The sequence below is a fragment of the Mobula birostris genome, chromosome 13 (assembly GCF_030028105.1).
Source record: "Mobula birostris isolate sMobBir1 chromosome 13, sMobBir1.hap1, whole genome shotgun sequence".
In the NCBI taxonomy this organism is placed as follows: Eukaryota; Metazoa; Chordata; class Chondrichthyes; order Myliobatiformes; family Myliobatidae; genus Mobula; species Mobula birostris.
Window position 1 is genome coordinate 106,447,489 of NC_092382.1, and position 6,845 is coordinate 106,454,333.

Sequence of the window (6,845 nt, forward strand, 5' to 3'; positions counted from 1 at the left end):
TAATGTTCTGTGATTTACGCTCGCTGCTCTGCATGAGCGGAAGAGAGTGATTTGAACTCAGAGGGTCGGAAGAGCAGGGGTGGCGTAGATCAGGGAATGTGACGATGGATTAACAAAGGCACGGAACGATTTTTCCACAGAAAACATGGGCAGTGAACGACCCACAAGGAGACACAGAATAGATTCAAGCATATGGCTAACCTGCGTTTTAGCAGCGACCCTCTTTCTCACGGGTATCTGCTGGAGGATTCATGGTGAGTTGAACAACGGTTTTTAGAACGACCAAACCACAGAGAATATGATACTGTTATATCACTCAACCTGATGTCAACACACAACATAATGTAGTAACGATTCACGGTAACACTGTCACGACCCTCGGCGTGGCACCGACACGTCACGCACTGTGACGTGGACACATCCCTCACTGTGACACAGACGTGTTCATCACTTTGAAACAGTCTCATCTCTTATCCTGACAGTAACAGCTACTCCACCGAAACACCGACATAACAGTCACCGTCACAAAGACAAATCCCTCACCGTGACACCGACAAGCCCGTCAGAGTGTCACCCACTCCTTCTGACTGTGAGAACAACGCTAAACATACTGTGACACTGACACATCCACCGTGTCCATAGAACCATAGAAACTACAGCACAGAAACAGGCCCTTCGGCCCTTCTTGGCTGTGCCGAACCATTTTCTGCCTAGTCCCACTGACCTGCACACGGACCATATCCCTCCATACACCTCCCATCCATGCATGTGTCCAATTTATTCTTAAATGTTAAAAAGAACCCGCATTTACCACCTCGTCTGGCAGCTCATTCCATACTCCCACCACTCTCTGTGTGAACAAGCCCCACCTAATGTTCCCTTTAAACTTTTCCCCCCTCACCCTTAACCCATGTCCTCTGTTTTTTTTTTGTCGCCTTGCCTCAGTGGAAAAAGCCTGCTTGCATTCACTCTATCTATACCTATCATAATTTTATATACTTCTATTAAATCTCCCCTCATTCTTCTACGCTCCAGGGAATAAAGTCCTAACCTATTCAACCTTTCTCTGTAACTGAGTTTCTCAAGTCCCGGCAACATCCTTGTAAACCTTCTCTTCACTCTTTCAACCTTATTTATATCCTTCCTGTAATTTGGTGACCAAAACTGAACACAATACTCCAGATTCGGCCACACCAATGCCTTATACAACCTCATCATAACATTCCAGCTCTTATACTCAATACTTTGATTAATAAAGGCCAATGTACCAAAAGCTCTCTTTACGACCCTATCTACCGGTGACGCCACTTTTAGGGAATTTTGTATCTGTATTCCCAGATCCCTCTGTTCCACTGCATTCCTCAGTGCCTTACCATTAACCCTGTATGTTCTACGTTGGTTTGTCCTTCCAACGTGCAATACCTCACACTTGTCAGTATTAAACTCCATCTGCCATTTTTCAGCCCATTTTTCCGGCTGGTCCAAATCCCTCTGCAGGCTCTGAAAACCTTCCTCACTGCTTACTACATCACCAATCTTTGTATCATCAGCAAACTTGCTGATCCAATTTACCACATTATCATCCAGATCATTGATATAGATGACAAATAACAATGGACCCAGCACTGATCCCTCTGGCACACCACTAGTCACAGGCCTCCACTCAGAGAAGCAATTCTCTACCACCACTCTCTGGCTTCTTCCATCGAGCCAATGTCTAATCCAATTTACCATTCTCCATGTATCCCTAGCGACTGAATTTTCCTAACTGATCTCCCATGCGGGACCTTGCCAAAGGCCTTACTGAAGTCCATGTAGACAATATCCACTGCCTTCCCTTCATCCACTTTCCTGGTAACCTCCTCGAAAAACTCCAACAGATTGGTCAAACATGACCTACCACGCACAAAGCCATGTTGACTCTCCCTAATAAGCCCCTGTCTATCCAAATGCTTGTAGATTCTGTCTTTTAGTACTCTCTCCAATAACTTACCTACTACTGATGTTAAACTCACCGGCCTATAATTTCCCGGATTGCTTTTCGATCCTTTTTTAAACGTCAAATGGTCCTTGACACAGACACGCCACTCACGGCGACGTCGACATGTTTTCCACTGCAACATCAAACCACTGGACACTATGATACCGACGAGTCTCTCACTGCAACACGTCAAATCTCGCACTGTGATCCCGACACCGTGACATAGAGATACATCGCGATGTGACTCGGTACACCTCTCACATGGATCAAAAAACACCTACAACAGTGACAGCTACGCGTCTCTCACTGAAACTCCGACTCGCTGTGACAGGGAATAAACTATCACTGCGACACTGACGCAGCCCCCATCGTGACACCAACAAAAAACTCGCTGATACCCTGTTAATCCCCTCAGCCTGTCTCAGACACGTACCGCACGGTGGCGCCGACGCCCCTCACTGTGCCACCAGCACACGCCTCACTGTGACACTGACGCACCACCCTCCGTGACCCGCTCAGTAGCGTGTCGCTGACACACTGTGAACGCCAAACATCCTACACCATCTCAGATCACCTCCGACCGAAACGACAAACCCCTTAGGGATGACTATCAGGAGATGAACAGGACCCAACCCCAATGTCGACCACAAGTCCATGAGTAAACTTCAACCTTCGAATCCAAGATATCTGAGATTTCCCAGCCGAATCTCTCCCAGAGAAGCTGTATCAATTCGGCTCCGAAACACACCTCACAGTGACACCGACACACCCTTCACCGTGACACTGAGACGCACTCACTGTGACACCTACAGGCTCCTCAGCGTGACCATCGAAGCTCCGCACCAATCAAGAACCTATCAATCTCTGCCTTCAATACATCCAACAACGTGGCCTCCACGGCTGGCTGCGGTAACAAACTCCACAAATTCACCACCATCCAGATATAGAAATTTCTCCACAAAACTGCTTTGAAAGGGCGACCCTCTGTCCTGAGGCTGTGCTCTTTTATCCTAGACTGCCCCACCAGGGGAAACATCCTTTCCACAGCGACCCTGTCCAGGCCTTTCAACATTCGAAAGGTTTTAATGAGATCCCCCCTTATTCTTCTAATTTCCACAGAGTACAGACCAGCTCCATCAAACCATCCTCGTATGATAAACCATCCATTCGCTGAATCACCCTTGCGAACCCCCTGTGTACCCTCTCCAATGCCTGCACATCTTTTCTAAGATAAGGGGCCCGCAACTGTTCACAATACTCAAGGTGAGGCCTCTCCTGTGCCTTATAAAGCCTCACAATGACATCCCTACCCTCGTATTCCAGACCTCTAGAAATGAATACTAACATTGAATTTACCTTCCTCACCACCGACTCGACCTTCAGTTATCCTTCAGGGTGTTCTGCACAAGGACTCCCAAGTCCCTCTGCATCTCAGATTCCTGGGTTTTCTCCACATTTAGAAAATAGTCCGCACATTTATTTCTACTGCCAAAGTGCATGACCGGGCATTTTCCAACATTATATTTCGTTTGACATTTTCTTGCCCATTCTCCAAATCTGTTAAGTCCTTCTGCATCCTACCTGTTTCCTCAACACGACCAGCCCCTCCACCAATCTTCATATGATCTGCAAACTTGGCAACAACCATCTATTCCATCATTTAAATCATTGATACACAGCATGAAAAGAAGTTGTTTCAACACCGACCCCTGCGGAACAGAACTAGTCACTTGCAGCCGAAGAGAAAAGGATCATTTTATTCCCAGTCACACCCCTTAACGTGATACCGACACACCGCTCACTGTAGCACCGACACACGGTTCACCGTGACAACGACACCCCCATCACCTCCTCTCTCAGTGTTACAGATCCGTCAGTCTCTGATCGCCTCCGATCAAAATTATCAGAGACTTCTGGAAGAATATCAGGGGATGAACAGGACCCAGCGCCAACGCCGACTGCAAAACGACGAGCTGAACTCCACCCTTGAATACAGGACAACCGAGAATTCACGCCTGGATCTCTCCCTGAGGACCTGTCTCAAGAATGTTTCGGCCCTCGACAACAACGTCTCCGTCCTCGAAAGCAAGTTATTTGTTCTCGAGAGCAACCACTCCACCCTTGAAAACAAGGTGTTAGTCCTGGAAAGCAACCTCTCCGTCCTGAGCAGCAATCTCTCTGATCAGCGCCAAATGCAAACCCATCTCCTTGACAACTTCAGACACCTCGAAATAAAGTACGGAGCTCTCAACGAAACCAAGGCTGAAATCTGCCAACTGCTGTCCAGTAGAAAGGGTGAGATAACATCCACACTTCCCGCGCTACTAATCACAAGGCAGAGATGGGAGGGGAGGCTGTAGTCTGGGGCTGATATCGGGACTGTACGATGAGACGTGCGGCGATACCCGGCAAGTGCGTGAACGGACGGTGTAGCGCAAGCGACACCTAGTGTCTGATCCCGGCAAGTGCGTGAATGGACGGTGTAGCGGGAGCGACACCTAGTGTCTGATCCCGGCAAGTGCGTGAATGGACCGTGTAGCGGGAGCGACACCTACTGTCTGGACCCGGGAGTGCAATGTTGTCGCTGCACAGGAGGAGCTTCACTCTGCATTCGATAGGAGAGCGGAGAAGCTCTGATCCCCGAATATGAGTGGCGTAATAGTGTGGAGGGAGATTCACTCTGTGTCTGACCCCTGAAGGGTGTGATGGGACGGTGTGGAAGGAGATTCACTCTGTGTGTCTGACCCCGGGAGTGTGTGGTGGGACGGTGTGGAGGGAGATTCACTCTGTGTCTGACTCCTGAAGGATGTGAAGGGACGGTGTGGAGGGAGATTCACTCTGTGTGTCTGACCCAGGGAGTGTGTGATGGGACGGTGTGGAGGGAGGTTCACTCTGTGTCTGACCCCGGGAATGAGTGATGGGACGGTGTGGAGGGAGATTCACTCTGTGTCTGACCGCGGGAATGTGTGATGGGACGGTGCGGAGGGAGATTCACTCTGTGTCTGACCGCGGGAATGTGTGATGGGACGGTGCGGACAGAGCGACATTCTGTGTCTGATTTCTAGTGGGTGTACTGGAAGATATGGTGGGAGATTCACTGTTCCTTGTTCCTGAATTGCAGAGCCAGAGTGTTCCCAGGACTGGATCAGATATGAAGGTCCAATTTGAAAGATCTTACGATGTGGCAAAGCAACATTGTTCAAACTCCTGTTCAAAGCTTTTTGAAATATATGCAACAGAGGAAGAGGTATGTGTGAAATTGACGGTACACCTACACCAGAGTAAAGCTCTCTCCACACCGTCCCATCGCACACGCACCCGGTGTTAGAGACAGAAAGAAGCCCACTCCACACCGTCTCATCACACACTCCCGGGGTCAGGCACAGAGTGAATCTCCCTCCACACCGTCCCATCACACACTCCCGGGGTCAGCCACAGAGTGAATCTCCCTCCACACCGTCCCATCACACACTCCCAGGGTCAGACACAGAGTGTATCCCCCTCCACACTGTCCGATCACGCAACCACGCGGTTAGACAGAGCGTGACACTCCTTAACTTGTGTTGGTCCTCAGGCATTAATGAGAGGAATTTAAATTCACAGTATTTTGTTTACAACGCTCTCCACGATCAACAAGGATTACATGGAACATACTGGATTGGAAAATGCAATAGCGGGTGAGCTTTTGGGTCGTGGAGGTCTTTGAACCGACAGAAGGTCAGTGGAATTAGGTTGGACTGTGATACAATGCTGCAGGGAGTCAACCGGTCAGCGGGATTAGACTGTGGACCGTCAGATCCTTGTGGAGGAGAGCGCAGAGCACGAGGAATTGTTTGATGACTTACACGGGCTGTGGGGACAGAGTGGGCAGTGGGTTAGTCTGGATACTGACACGGGCTGTGAGGAGACAGTGGGCAGTGGGTTTAGTCTGGAGACCGACACGGGCTGTGAGGAGAGAGTGGGCAGTGGGTTTAGTCTGGATACTGACACGGGCTGTGAGGAGAGAGTGGGCAGTGGGTTTAGTCTGGAGACTGACACGGGCTGTGAGGAGAGAGTGGGCAGTGGGTTTAATCTGGAGACTGACACGGTCTGTGAGGAGAGAGTGGGCAGTGGGATTAGTCTGGAGACTGACACAGGCTGTGAGGAGAGTATGGGCAGTTTGTTTAGTCTGGAGACTGACACGGGCTGTGAGGAGAGAGTGGGCAGTGGGGTTAGTCTGGAGACTGACACGGGCTGTGAGGAGAGAGTGGGCAGTGGGTTTAGTCTGGAGACTGACACGGGCTGTGAGGAGAGAGTGGGCAGTGGGTTTAATCTGGAGACTGACACGGTCTGTGAGGAGAGAGTGGGCAGTGGGATTAGTCTGGAGACTGACACAGGCTGTGAGGAGAGTATGGGCAGTTTGTTTAGTCTGGAGACTGACACGGGCTGTGAGGAGAGAGTGGGCAGTGGGTTTAGTCTGGATACTGACACGGGCTGTGAGGAGAGAGTGGGCAGTGGGTTTAGTCTGGAGACTGACACGGGCTGTGAGGAGAGAGTGGGCAGTGGGTTTAATCTGGAGACTGACACGGTCTGTGAGGAGAGAGTGGGCAGTGGGATTAGTCTGGAGACTGACACAGGCTGTGAGGAGAGTATGGGCAGTTTGTTTAGTCTGGAGACTGACACGGGCTGTGAGGAGAGAGTGGGCAGTGGGGTTAGTCTGGAGACTGACACGGGCTGTGAGGAGAGAGTGGGCAGTGGGATTAGTATTATGGGATTTGACAGTGTTCTGTGGGGTGACAGTGGGGCAGTGGGATTAATATGGGGACAGACTCAAGTCCCTGGGGTGACGGTGGGACAGTGGGATTAATATGGGGACAGACTCAAG

General features: G+C 50.1%; 1 long non-coding RNA gene across 1 annotated transcript; it reads left to right on the forward strand.

Annotated features, from left to right (window-relative positions):
- The first annotated feature begins 3,924 nt into the window (after positions 1–3,924).
- On the forward strand, positions 3,925–5,660 carry LOC140207285 (uncharacterized). Its single transcript, XR_011888546.1, has 3 exons — positions 3,925–4,276; positions 5,103–5,228; positions 5,585–5,660. It is a non-coding gene; the product is annotated as an uncharacterized lncRNA (long non-coding RNA).
- Positions 5,661–6,845: the final 1,185 nt, after the last annotated feature.